The sequence below is a fragment of the Erpetoichthys calabaricus genome, chromosome 13 (genome assembly GCF_900747795.2).
Source record: "Erpetoichthys calabaricus chromosome 13, fErpCal1.3, whole genome shotgun sequence".
In the NCBI taxonomy this organism is placed as follows: Eukaryota; Metazoa; Chordata; class Cladistia; order Polypteriformes; family Polypteridae; genus Erpetoichthys; species Erpetoichthys calabaricus.
The window spans coordinates 135,148,885-135,163,293 of NC_041406.2; the positions used below are offsets into that span (position 1 = coordinate 135,148,885).

At 38.9% G+C, this 14,409-nt stretch overlaps 1 protein-coding gene across 2 annotated transcripts in view; it reads right to left on the reverse strand.

Annotated features, from left to right (window-relative positions):
- The window catches only part of LOC114663729 (neurocalcin-delta), a 140,197-nt gene that overhangs the window by 47,031 nt on the left and 78,757 nt on the right, over positions 1-14,409 (reverse strand). The window lies entirely within an intron of this gene.

The following is a 14,409-nucleotide window of genomic DNA, read 5'->3' on the forward strand; positions in this document are numbered from 1 at the left end:
TTTATCTTAATTTCTCTTTGTTCTTGAGATGGGTTTTAGATTTGATATAGTCATTGCAAGTATCTTTTCATGTCCAGTCTATGGTATGCTGGCAAAACTTGCAGAAAAGTTGTCGTTCAGATTCATAAATGTTGCCGGAATATTGTTGTGCCCTCAATTTTGCTGTTAAGCTTGTTAAGCTTAGTTTTTTCTATGTAGTTAGGGTAATCTTATACTGCTCGCTTCAACATTTCTGTCTTGTGCACATAGAAAAGCATGACTGAATTTCTACAAAGAATTGTGTTCACTTGAAAAACAACAAACTAGAAAATAGTATCTGAATGACATAAGTAAAGATTATTCAATCATTTAATTTATTGGGAAGTTTTGTAACAGTCACCCCCTTTAGTCTCTAAATTCCACACATTTGTGTTTTTAAATCTAAAATCTGTTTTTATGCGGTAATTCCATAATTTCATCTGTGTTTTCCAGTATTGTGGAAATCATAGGGCCCTAAGTTGCTCATCAACAATAATATGCTGCCCTGGGTTGTAACTCAAAACACAGTTCTCAACAAAATGTTGCCAGATGTCTGAGATCACAGCAAATTTGTCAATTTTCACACGTTCTGCACAGGTGTCTTTGTTGTCAAAGCACAACTGCCGCATGATAGTCTGACAGCGGCCATGAGACATCGTATCAACTGTGGTCATTGCTGCTCTTGTGAAAAGAATGGAGATAAACGACATCAACTCAGAGAGGGAGAGGCAAGGTCGTTGTACCACATGAATGTGACAGAAAGAATAAAACTGAATTTAAAAAAAAATAATGCTAACTTTTACAGGTAGCAAAAATTTACACAGTTACAGACTCAAATCAAATGTATGTTATTATATAATAGTAATAATAATAGCAGCTCACTACTCAAAACGGGGAGAACTGGGGCTCAAACCCGCAAGCTCTTAATTACAAGGCAGCAGTTCTTACCTCTACAAAAGCCAAGCAGACACGTCTGCTCTCTGTCGATTGATATTTGGGCTTGGCTTTTTACTCATTGACAATAATATGTAAATTGAATGATCTCCTTTTCTTTAGTTATATTCTTGAATAAAAGCATACTTGTTTTGTTAAACCTTTTGTGAAAGTGTTCATTTGATATTTTGACTTCAGTCTTAACACATTATACACTTCACGTCAGTATTTTGTCAATTACTATAACATGAAAAAAAGTTTCTGCTTTAGTTATGTGTTCAACACTTTCTTGCCTTGCATTTCCTGTTATCCTACATTTACCAAGATCATTATTGACACAGAACACACATGAAATGTATGTATTCAAAATAACAATATATTATTTACCTTGTACCAGTGCATGCTCCCCTGACCTGATACAATTCCAGGCACCTCATACCCAGATAAACAGACTTGAGCTGGGAGAACTTCAGTTGTGTTGGTTGGGGGGAGGAAATGGGTTAGCACGCTGCTCACGCCGATTGACACATTTGCAAAAAAAGACTCTGATGAAGAGATGCAAAGGAATTTAAGATGGCCCGGCATTATGACTTTTTTGTAGGCTTCAGGGATTCTAGTGTTAATTTCCCTAGTTAAGAACAGTACTTGCATTCTTTCACTCCATGTGGTTCTCCAAAAATAATTTTTTTCATTAGGATATTCTTTATAATACAATATTTAAATACACACACATACAATTACTGGTCAAAGGTATCTGAACACCGCAATTTTACCTTGAAATTAAAACAGCTCAAGTCCAGTGAATAACTTAAAAGATTTCAAAGATACACAGTAAACTGCCAAAGGTTTAAATAAACAAACAAACAAATAAACAAACAAACAAATAGCACAGCAAAGCAGAATCAGAAGACAAGTTGCTGACAGTCAACATCTTGCTTGAAAGCCGCCTCACAGGACAACATCTTTAAGCACAGTTTAAAATTAGTTCAAGTAAGCAAGTGTCACTTTTAACTGTATAGAGAAGACTTCATGCTGCATATTTGACAGGTTGTGTGGCATTGTAAAATAAAAAAGAGACATGACTGAGCCAAGAACCACCACCAGTCTCAAAGTACTCTGAAATTAAAGTCAATTCAAGTTGGAGAGCATGCACTGGTACACACCGCACCCACCACATGACGAAACAGTTTGGAATCCCGGTTGGCAACCTCCCAGGCAGACATGCAGTCCAGTCCCACCCTCCGGAAATGACCCTCTATGTGCCGCAACCAGGTGTTTTGTGAGCGACCCCTTGGCCTGGTCAAGCCATTCAAGTCCCCAAACAATGAGGATCATACGAGCTGGATCACCTTCTGGAAATCGCACCACATGGCCGTAGTGCTGTAACTGAAGCTCCCTCACAATGCAGGTAATGTGCCTCATTCGGTACTCCATGAGCAACCGCTCATTTGATACAAACCAACGGTACCCAAGGATTTTCCAGAGACACAAAGTACCAAAGGAGTCTAGTCTTTGTCTCAGGTCACTGGATAGTGTCCATGTCTTGCGACCATATAACAAGACAGGAAGCACCAGGACTCTTGCATAGATATCGGGAGCACCACACGCCCCTTTCAGTGACATCATGACCCCCCCCCCAATGCTCTCCCAATCTGTCTATTGACTTCATAGGAAGAGTCACCAGAGACATGAATGTCACTGCCAAGGTAAGTAAACCTCTCGACACGGTCAACACTCTTTCCGCAGACAGACACACTGCTGATGGCTGTGCCTAAAAGGTCATTAAAGGCCTGGATCTTGGTTTTTAACCAAGACACTCGCAAGCCTAGATACTCAGACTCCTCGTTAAGTCTCTCGAGTGCCCCGATCAGAGCCTCCATTGACTCCAGAAGATCATAGCATCATCGGCAAAGTCAAGATCAGTGAATCTTTCTTCACCAACAGATGCCCCACAGCCACTGGACCCCACAACCTTGCCCAACACCCAGTCCATACAAGCATTGAGTAGGAGCAAGAACACACCCGGATGAACCCCAGAATGAACTGGGAAAAACACAGAGGTTCTGCCTCCACTATGCACAGCACTCACAGTACCAGTGTACAGGCCATTCATGATATCCAGCAACTTTGAGGGGATCCCACAAACTCTCAGAATGTCCCACAGGGCAGCTCGATCAACTGAGTTGAACACTCTATGAAAATCGATTAAGGCTGCAAAGAAACTCTGCCGATATTTGCATTTGTGCTCCATGAGAACCCTTAGTGCCAGGATGCGGTTGATGGTAGACTTCTTAGGCGTAAAACCAGACTGCTCCGGTCACTGGTAGACGAGTAAGTGATCACGGATCCTACTGAGGATGACCCTAGCAAGGACCTTACCCGGCACCAAGAGCAGTGTTATCCCCTGTAGTTGTCACAATCCAGGCGATCATCCTTCCCTTTCCTGATAGGGACGACAAGTCCCGTTTTCCAGTCAGGTGGGATGACGCCCATCTCCCAAATGGAAGCAAAGATTGCTTGCAAAGCCAGGAGGACAGCCTTACCACCAGCCTGTAGAAGTTCACCCCAGATACCACAGATCCCTGCAGCCTTCCCTACCCTAAGCTAGTTCACCACCTGTGCAATCTCAGTGAGACTGGGTGGCTCACAGCTAATTGGAGGATCAGCCTCAAGAACGGTGGACTCTTCTCAGAAGTTTAATGTTTTTTATGCATATAGAGAGACATGCAAACAAATCACATGATTGTGGTGTTTAGTACTTTTGAAGAGCTACCCCATGCTTCAAGCATACATATCGTGACTATTATTATTAGTATTTCCATAAATGAAAGGTCTAAGGAAAACAGGAAAAAAACAGGAAAACGACATTTTGGAATGTACTGCATGTAAATATGTACGTAATCTTTTCTATTTTCGGTGAACAATTTCACATATGTTGTGTCTGTTTCAATAGGCTTGATGGGGAAACCTCTTTGATGGAGGTTGCCACCACACCACCCTTCAGTGTTGAATCAGACTGTGTAGGTGAAATTTGGTGCACTATAATTTAACAGAGCTTTTCATCAACAGTTGGTACATGCCCAATTGTGTGCCTTTCAGGACACAGCAGTGCTAGAAAAAGTCCAGAGAAGGTAGATTAGTCTTATTCCATAACTAAAGGGGATGAATCATGAGGAAATATTAAAGAGCTGAGCCTTTTCAGTTTAAGCAAAAGAAGATTAAGGGGAGACATTTTTGTTTAAAATTATGAAGAGAATTAGTACAGTGGATCAAGAAAAAGTTCATCAAGAACATGGGGACACAGTTGGAAACTTAAGGGTAAATTTTGCATAAGCATTAGGATATTTTTCTTTACACGAACCACAGACACATAGAATAAGCTGCCAAGTAGTGTGGTAGACAGTAACACTTTAGGGACTTTCAAAACTAGACTTGATGTTACTTTAGAATTAAGTGGATAGGACTGGCGAATTTTGTTGGGCTGAATTGCCTGTTTTCGTCTAGAATGTTCTAATGTGTTCCCACTTGTGCATTTAATGTGATCACACCTTTTAAATCAATTGTAAAAAATAAAAAGTAATGGCACACTAACTCCATGCACACTAGGGAATCCATCCTGGGAGCCCGGGATTCCCGGACATTTTTCATTCATTCCCGGGAAAACGGGAACTGCCAAGCTCGCATATATAGCGTGTAAAAGTGTAAAAATCGATCAAGAAATAACAGAGCTATAGTTGAAAATAATTAAGGAGGTGCCACTGCTGTAGCTTGCACTTCATCAGACAACAGCTTTGAACAGCAAGTTGAAATTGCAATGCGTCAGTCTGTTGCATCTGCATTATCTGTGCCAAGAAACTTGCCATCACAGAATGATGACAAGAAACTGGATGCATCAGTAAAAGCTGAAATGGCGGTGTTTCAGTGAAATTTTTTTGTGAATTTCCCATTGGGATTAATAAAGTATCTATCTATCTATCTACGGCAAGCACGGGCGTTGTTTAGAACAAGTGTATCAGTATCTGATGATTGTGCCGCCTACTTCAGTGGAGGCAGAGCATGCTTTCTCAGCGGCTGGCGTACTTCTGCATGAAGGTGGACGGTGGTTCGCATGGACGACCGCACGCTGGACACGTTAATAATAATAATAATTCATTACATTTATATAGTTTTCTCAATACTCAAAGCGCTATCCACACAGGGAGGAACTGGGAAGCAAACCCACAATCTTCCACAGTCTCCTTACTGCAAAGCAGCAGCTCTATCACTGCGCCACCTGTGAGGACGTTGTGCTTTCTATGCTCTTATTATCACAACTAAAGATACATGTACTTCTATGACAGCATGAACTGCTTGTAGATAAGGTTAGTCTTTTATTTGTGTCAACATATTGCAGTAGTTTTATTAAAAATAAGTGTCAGTCGTTCTAAAACCATTCACAATTTTAGTATATAATGAATTATCAATCTTGCTGTATCATCAGTCACATCATTTAAAGTGGAAAGGTGAATCACCCCTTAGTACAAGCAATGACAAAGACAGCTGTGCACAGAATGGTGGATCTCAGCCAGAGACGTTGTTTGAGATAGCACTGTCCAAGAAGCCAAATCATTGGTCTAAATGCTTTTTTGCAGAAAGAAATAAACTCCTTGGACCATCTTAGTAATCTAAAATTAATAAAGAAATATAGGCTGCCCAGTGGTGAAAAAATGACCCTCCGTGGTCTGGAGTAGCATAAAATGTAAAGAGGAACACACAGGAATTTTGCCCACAGTCCCACTGTGCAGTTTCTGACAGCTCTCCATTTGTATGTTTATCAGCAAGACTGCTGTATCCAAATCTGTACATGAGGCAACAAGTTTATTATTGCACTATGCACGTAACTATATACAGTGTCCAGTGAACTGAGAATGTAACAATTAATTAACTTTGCAAGTTATTCAATGTGTATATACAGCACATAACCACACAAACATTTCATACACAATATATGTTACATCAGTGAACATTTCCTTTCAAATTCTAAGTGTTATTATGCATTTTCAAATAAAAAAAAAATGAAATCTGACTTTTGGTCTTGCTTCACAGAGTGACATCCCTAAAGTTCAACCACCTTTCTTAGCACACTGTAAAGTCCATCAATATACTGGTTAGATCTCCCAGATGTCACTTTACATTCCAAGTACTTTTTATTGCATACAAGAGCTGATCCTTGGTTGATGGCTTTGCAGTCCACCTAATGAACAGCTTCAATGAATGCTGAACTGAGCCAAGTCTGAATGTGAAATGCAAAAAAAGTGTGGAGTTGTATGTTATCTGTAAAAATGGGAAAGTGACAAATTTGCAGAGTAAGAACTTGATTCCCAGCTATCAGCAGGAGTGTATAAGGGCCACTGAGACCTCAGTGCATGATCTGCAGCAGGACATGATTGGTCAGAATAAAACCATCATTATTATTCCTACTCCCACCAAGTTCTCTGAGCAATGTGCCAGGTCTGCTAAGACAAGGATATTCAAGTTTGGCCAGTTAGCATATCATAGAGTAGGTCAGTGCACGCCGTATTCCAATTCTGAGGTGGGCAGAGGAAATTCACTCAATTTATGGTGCTTTGCAATAAAGAGGTATATATCATTTGAGTTTGAGCCACAAAGGTTCCTGGTTTTTCATTATAATTTATTGGCATATTTGTGCTTTTTCATGTCTGTAAATGTCTGTCTGATATGCATGAAATTCATTATATTCCTGAAAATGTTTGTAATTGTTACAAAAGAATGAATAAACAACAAAAACTATACAAAGGAATTGTTTTCACATCTGTGACACGGACAAAATTAAGAGAAATTTTAGAGAAATGTGAAAAGGAAAAAAGAAAGCCTGCCATTGCAGCCCAATTGCGACATATTTTCTGAAATGTCACATTTCATATACACATTTTTCAGAAAGTTCTTGCAGAGTGGCTCCTCTAATGTGTCCATGTGTTTAATTCTAAGCAGCTATAAATCCAAAGTAAGCTGTATTTATAAAATGTTACTTTATAATCCTTTATTATGCTTTTAAGAATTTGTTTCCAACATAGCAGCAAAAGTTCTAAGTATTGAAAATTATATTTGATAACTTCACTGAATTTAATTCTGAGCATGGTGCCAATTGTGTAGTACTTGCATTTTCTTTCCACACCACAGTGGGTTTTCCTTCCACCTGCTCAAAGACCTGTATTAAAATAGATGGTAAGCTTCCACACCGTGTTCATTTTAACGTTTCAATGAAATTTGTATCGTTAGCATGGGTGAATAAAGCCATTATCATGCACAGTATAACAAGCAACTGAATGGAGCTTGCTTTCTGCTCGAATCTGAGGAGCCTGGGTTTTGCCCCATGTAACTTTGTGGTGCTGTTAAATGGACATAGAAAATCAGTCATTGAAATACTGAAATTAGGTCATGTGTTTTTTTTTTTTGTACAATAACAATGAGAAAAGTTTTTTTTATTTTTGTTGTTGAACAGCAGGTATTCGCACCAGAAAGAAAATGAATAAATTATATTGTGATCTAATACTGTCAACCAGGTGAGCACCTCACCAATTCTGAGGTGGGGGTTGAGAAGGTATTGTTAATTTATGCGACCAAAAAGAAGAAGTCTGTCTGCATTTTCTGTACCATTCACCATAACACGGAGTACAGGCAAGATCGAAAAAAAACATGTTCAAATGACAACCCATGTTAAAATGGCATAGCGTTTTTAAATAAGTGTTGTTTTCATGTATGAATGTGTTTGTGCATGTGCGAGAAAGGCACAGACTGATTTGATCTCATTCAAGTGGTGACTGGAATATAAAATAAACACTTTCGCGAAGGTGTAATGAAACAAGTGTGCTTTTATTCAGGAATAAAACTGAATACAGTAATCCCTCGCTATATCGCGCTTTGACTTTCGCGGCTTCACTCTATCATAGATTATACATGTAAGCATATCTAAATATATAACGCGGATTTTTTGCTGCTTCGCAGGTTTCTGCGGACAATGGGTCTTTTTACTTCTGGTACTTGCTTCCTCAGTTGGTTTGCCCAGTTGATTTCATACAAGAGATGCTATTGGCGGATGGCTGAGAAGCTACCCAATCAGAGCACGCAGTTAAGTTCCTGTGTGCTGTTGATTGGCTCAGCGACGGAGTGCTGCATTAACCAGGAAGTCTCATTTCACTCATTCAGCATTAACGTGCCCCTGCTACTGCTTCAGGGGCCGTGTCCAAGCGCCAACAGAAGATGCAAATGATTGCAGAAAAGGTAAAAGTTTTGGATATGTTGAAGGAAGGGAACAGCTGCACCGCTGCAGGACACCATTACGGCATGAGTCCACGATTCTTTTTATTTAAAAAGGAGGAAAAGCATATAAGATCTATGGCCGCAGTGTCCTTTAACCATGGTGCAAAACGAGTTGCAAGTGGACGTGATAAGGCAGTAGTCTGGATGGAATCTGCTTTAGGGATTTGGATTGAAGAGTGCTGGAAGAAGAACAACAGCTGTGCTACACAGTCGCCTGAAGAGGCTCCTTTAGAAGAGCTGTAACGCTATCCTTTGTTGTACAGTAAAATTAAACTCATCGTTATTGGACAAGTCGTCGTGTCATTGTTGGTGAGTAACCATAATTAATTATCTACGTACAGTACTTATTACATGTACATAGTATAGTGTCACTGTACACACATTTTACTGTATACAATTTTTCTTGCATTGTACGTATTTATTGCTGGTGGCCTGTCTGTCGTAATGGCTGTAACATATGTGATATCGGAGACGCTCGATATCTTTAAAATAATATTTAGGTTTTACTGTATATAAACTGTGTTTACATACATAATTTCAACGAATCTTACCTAATATCTAAGAGAATACAAAGGGTTTATGCTGTATAATTGTGCGGGAAATGTTTATAATAGTGTGGGAGAGTTTATAAGGGCTTAAAATATATAAAAATAACCATATGAACATATGGTTTCTACTTCGCGGATTTTCACCTTTCGCGGAGGAGGCATTACTGTAACAAAAAATTCAAGTGACAAAAAAGATACCAAGAAGACATGATTCACCAGTGTTTGTGTGTCTCCTTATATCCCTTCAGTGATATCTTTTACAGGCAGCAAAACTTTACACCGTCTGTTACAGACTGAAATCAATGGCTTCTTCTTTTTGGGCGCATACACTGTCAGCATGACACTGCCAGATCTAAACACTAGCATGGCAAATTGCTCGCGTGCTAAAATGACTTTAGCTGCAGGTGGAAGTCCCATTTTACTTTATGGTGCTGAGCAGAGTGCAGCAGTCTGTTAGCCAGCGAAAGGCTGCCTTTGTCTTGTCTGATAGCAGTCACAGGACATCGTATCTTTGATTGCCGGTACAACAAATAGTTCTGAGCAGGCATCAGCCATAGTGCTGCTCTAGTGAAAAGAATGGAGATAAATGCCATCAACTCAGAGAGGGAAAGGCAAGTTTGTTGTTCCATGTAAACGTCACTGACAGAATAAAATTGAATAATAAAAAAAGCGCTAAATTTTACAAGTAGACAAAATTTCCATTGGGTGTTACAGACTCAAATTAAATGTATGTTTTTATTATATTACTAGACAAAGAGCCCGTTTCGACAACGTAAGATGAAACGGGCACGAGTTTGTGTCAGCAGTGTATGAAGAACAAATGATAAGTAACGAAGAAGTTGTTTTGTAATGATTGTAGTCCGCTTTACTCATTACTGTACAGGCTTGTACTGTTAGTTGATGAATTTTCCAGGCCTATAGTATAATATTGAATGATGAATGTTTCAGTACAATATGGAATAGTAATAAGTATAAGCACCACAAACCTGATATACGTGTATTGAATGAATACATAATTGAATCAGAATGCGTAATTAGGCCTCGAGCTGTAGTCGAAATCGCCTTTCAGGCCTCTAGAGCTTTAATCGAAGTTGCCTTTCTCTTTGAATTTTTGCGGCCGTAAATCCGCCGCCTGCCACGATGTTGGGGTTGGATGTCGGTCTCGTAAGGTTTTTCAGGCAGCTGCGCAGAAGGCGACTGCCCATTCAGCTTTGGACGTGCGCAGAAGGCGACTGCGCATTCGGCTGTGAGTGAGTGAGTGAGGAGGCAGGCGAATTATGTATTAAGACAGTAATAATAATGGCAGCTTACTACTCAAACTGTGACCGGACTCAAACCTGGAACCTTTTGGTTACAAGGCAGCAATTCTTACCTCTGCACTATTTAAGAATACATATCAACTTTGTTTCAATTGACAATTGAGCTTAGGTTTTTAACTCATTGACAGCAACATGTAAATTGAATGATTTTTGATTCCATGTGTTTATTTGATATTTGGACTAAAGTCTTCAGACGTTATACACTTCTCATCATTATTAATATAACATGGAAGAAGTTTCTGCTTTAGGTATGTGTTCAGCATTTCTTGCATTTCCTTTCATCCTACACTTACCCAGATCTTTGTAGACATGGAACACACATGAAATGCATGTATTCCAAATAACGATATACTGTATTATTTACCCTATACAACTCCCGATCTCACACGCACATAAGGAGCTTTGGCTTGAGCTGGGAGAACTTTTTGCCTGAGCTGAGCTCTGTCAAGGTGGGGGTTGGGACAGCAGGCTGCTTGCTGCTGGTGCTGATTGACACATTTGCAAAACAAAAGACGCTGATGAGGAGAGGTGTGAAGGAATTTAAGGTGGCCCTGGATTATGACTTTTTTCAAAGGCCTCAGGGATTCTTGTGTTAAACGTGTAGAGTAATGAAAAAAGAAAAGCGATTGTATCAACAACAAATGATGCATCATGACTGCCACCTTTTGGTCATTTTGGTTAGCAAAGTTCATAATGCATTAACTTGAATGTGAATTACTACAAGCAGCTACTGTACCATCCCTTTTCTCTGCCTGACAGTATATCAGAAGCCTTTGTGTTTTCTTTTTTTTCTCCTTCTTAGTGTTATGCAGGTGTGTATGGGTGTACGCTGCAAAGAACTCACAACTACTCAAAAGTGGCCATGAGGGCTGGCTTTTGGATTAATTTCAGTGCTTCCAAGATAAATTCTGGCTACCTTCAACACTAAACACTTTGACATAATCTATAAATAAAATATGTAATTATTAATACAGGGGTTTCATATCAATCTACGAAGAAAATAAGAAAAATGTTGATAGGATCAGGACATTCAGTCCTCATTACTCATGAATTCCATGTTCACGTTACTTATGTAAAATATCATCAAGTTGATTTTTGTAAGGTCACAAATTACTTTTGTCCACCACATTCATTTGGCAATATTTAACAAATATTTATTGCTCTCTGTATGAAGAAAACTTTCTAACATTTGTGTAAAATGCATCCTTAACCAACTTCCATCTGTGGCTCCTTTTCCTTAAGTGTTCATTTAAAATCTGCTGGAATCCACTGTATCATAATTATGAACATGTCTATTACATCTCATTTAACCTAAGTTTGATTAAATTGAAAAGATTCAACTCATAAAATTTTTTTTCTAGCTAATACCCTGTTGTCCTGGAATCCATGAAATTACTCTTCATTAATTTTGTAATACAGTGGTCAGAACCGCACAAAATACTCCAGACGAGACCTCACTAGTCCATGTAACACCTTAAGAATACCCATCCTTTATTTTAACTGGACACACAGAGTTATGTAAGATAATGTTACAGTCATATGAAAAAGTTTGGGAACCCCTCTCAGCCTGTATAATAATTTACTCTACTTTCAACAAAAAAGATAACAGTGGTATGTCTGTCCTAGGAACATCCGAGTACTGGGGGTGTTTTACAAACAAAGATTTTTAGTGAAGTAGTATTTAGTTGTATGAAATTAAATCAAATGTGAAAAACTGGCTGTGCAAAAATTTGGGTAACCTTGTAATTTTGCCGATTTGAATGCATGTAACTGCTCAATACTGATTACTGTCAACACCAAATCAATCATGAGAAAAGGTATTTAACGTGGTCAATTGCAAGTTGTGCTTCTCTTTGACTCTCCTTTGAAGAGTGACAGCATGAGATCCTCAAAGAAACTCTGAAAAGATCTGAAAACACAGATTGTTCAGTATCATGGTTTAGGGGAAGGCTACAAAAAGCTATCTCAGAGGTTTAAACTGTCAGGAATGTAATCAGGAAATGGAAGGCCAGAGGCACAGTTGCTGTTAAACCCAGGTCTGGCAGGCCAAGAAAAATACATATGTACAGAATTGTGAGAATGGTTACAGACAAGCCACAGATCACCTCCAAAGACCTGCAAGAACATCTTGCTGCAGATGGTGTATCTGTACATCCATCCATCCATCTAGCTATATCCTAACTACTGGGTCACAGGGGTCTGCTGGAACCAATTCCAGCCAACACAGGGCACAAGGCAGAAGGCAGGAAACAAACCCCGGGCAGGGCACATACACACACACACCAAGCACACACTAGGGACAATTTAGAATCACCAATGCACCTAACCTGCATGTTTTTGGACTGTGGGAGGAAACCAGAGTACCCGGAGGAAACCCATGCAGACACGGGGAGGACATGCAAACTCCACGCAAGGAGGACCCGGGAAGTGAACCCGGGTCTCCTAACTGCGAGGCAGCAGTGCTACCACTGTGCCACCATGCCACCCATATCTGTACATCATTCTACAATTCAGCGCAACTTGCACAAAGAACATCTGTATGGCAGGGTGATGAGAAAGAAGCCCTTTCTGCACTCACGCCACAAACAGAGTCGCTTGTTGTATGCAAATGCTCATTTAGACAAGCCAGATTCATTTTGGAACAAAGTGCTTTGTACTGATGAGACAAAAATTGAGCTATTTGGTCATAACAAAGAGTGCTTTGCATGGCAGAAGAACACCGCATTCCAAGAAAAACACCTGCTCGTGTGTTCTGAGCGTGAAGTATAAATGAGCCCTTAGAAGTATACATTTTAGTTTTGAATACAGAATGAGCATTTTAAAATCTGAAAACATACTTATGAGAAGGACCTAAGAGTTGTAGTGGACTCTTCACTATCTACATCCAGATAGTGTACAGAAATGATTAAGAAGGCTAAAATGATATTAGGTACTTGAATTGCCTATAGTGCAGAATCAGGGAGAAAGGAGGAAAGGATGAGGAACAGAACAACTGAGCATGACATCAGAAACCAAGCAGTCATAACCAGGAGATCAATCAGAAAGAAGAATATAAGCCCAATGCATAAACTGAAAGAAAAAAATCCAAAGTTTTTTTTTTTTTCTTTCAAAAGTAGGATGGCTGACATCAATCAATCAATCACATTTATTTAAAGTGCAAAATCACCGTGCATCATGGTACTACATTACAACTGAGAAGAACACGTGGGACAACATATAAAATAAGGAAATAAAAACAGAAATTAAAATAAAACATCAATATGGAATGAATAATAATTAATAAATTCAAAATAAAATGACATTATAACATTAAAAGTTAATATATGAGACAATCTTAGAAAGTTAATGCTTAAAGTTAAATTCATATAGTGTTTGCTTGACTCCTATAGAAGAATATCTATTAGAATATGGTATAGTCTTTTATCAACTTGCTATATCTGAGATACAGTGTGTAAATTAAGTCAGTTGTAGTTGTTGCTTAGAATAGGCCCCAGTGTTAGAAGGGACCGAAAGACCCATTTACAGTATGAAAATGGGATAAGCATACGGTTTTCTGACCATTTAGAAATGGCCCAGCTGTATAAGCAAACTTAAAAAAATGAAACAAGATTTATACGCTTTAAACAGAACTTTTCTTAAAGGAGAACTTTTCTTTTCTATATCAGTTTTTTCTCTATTTTTATGTAAACTGTTTACTTTGAATTTTACTAAAGTTTTAAAACAAAGATATTTTGTCTATGGAATCATTTCAACGTGTCAAGCTTTTGCCAGAATCCTATGAAGCACGCTGAAGCTGTAGAACTTTGGTAATTTTAGGTAAACACAACTGCAGTTAAGGTATGTCAACAAAGGAATAATGGACTTCTCAAACAGAGGGTTTAAATACCATCACAAATGATGATGTCATGATGGTATGACCTCCGGCGTGTGCCCCAAGCAACCTGCACTTATTATAACCTAGCAATTCAATTCCAAAATGACTTGGCTGTCAGAAACCAAGGTGGCATCACGATACAAATAATAAATAACAAACCATTAGCTGAAAGCTGAATCTAAATACTTAATGTAGCCACAAAATGAAAGTAGAGCAACCCACACCAAGAATACAAAGATTCAGGGGATAAACAACCCAGCCATGGGAAATGTTCTTAAACTGAGAAATAATGCATGTTCAGTCATGACTATAATAGAGCCCAACATGTGTACAGCAAATCAAGGGAGAATACACTTAAGCTATATAACATCTGAAACACAATGTATAACTTTGGTGT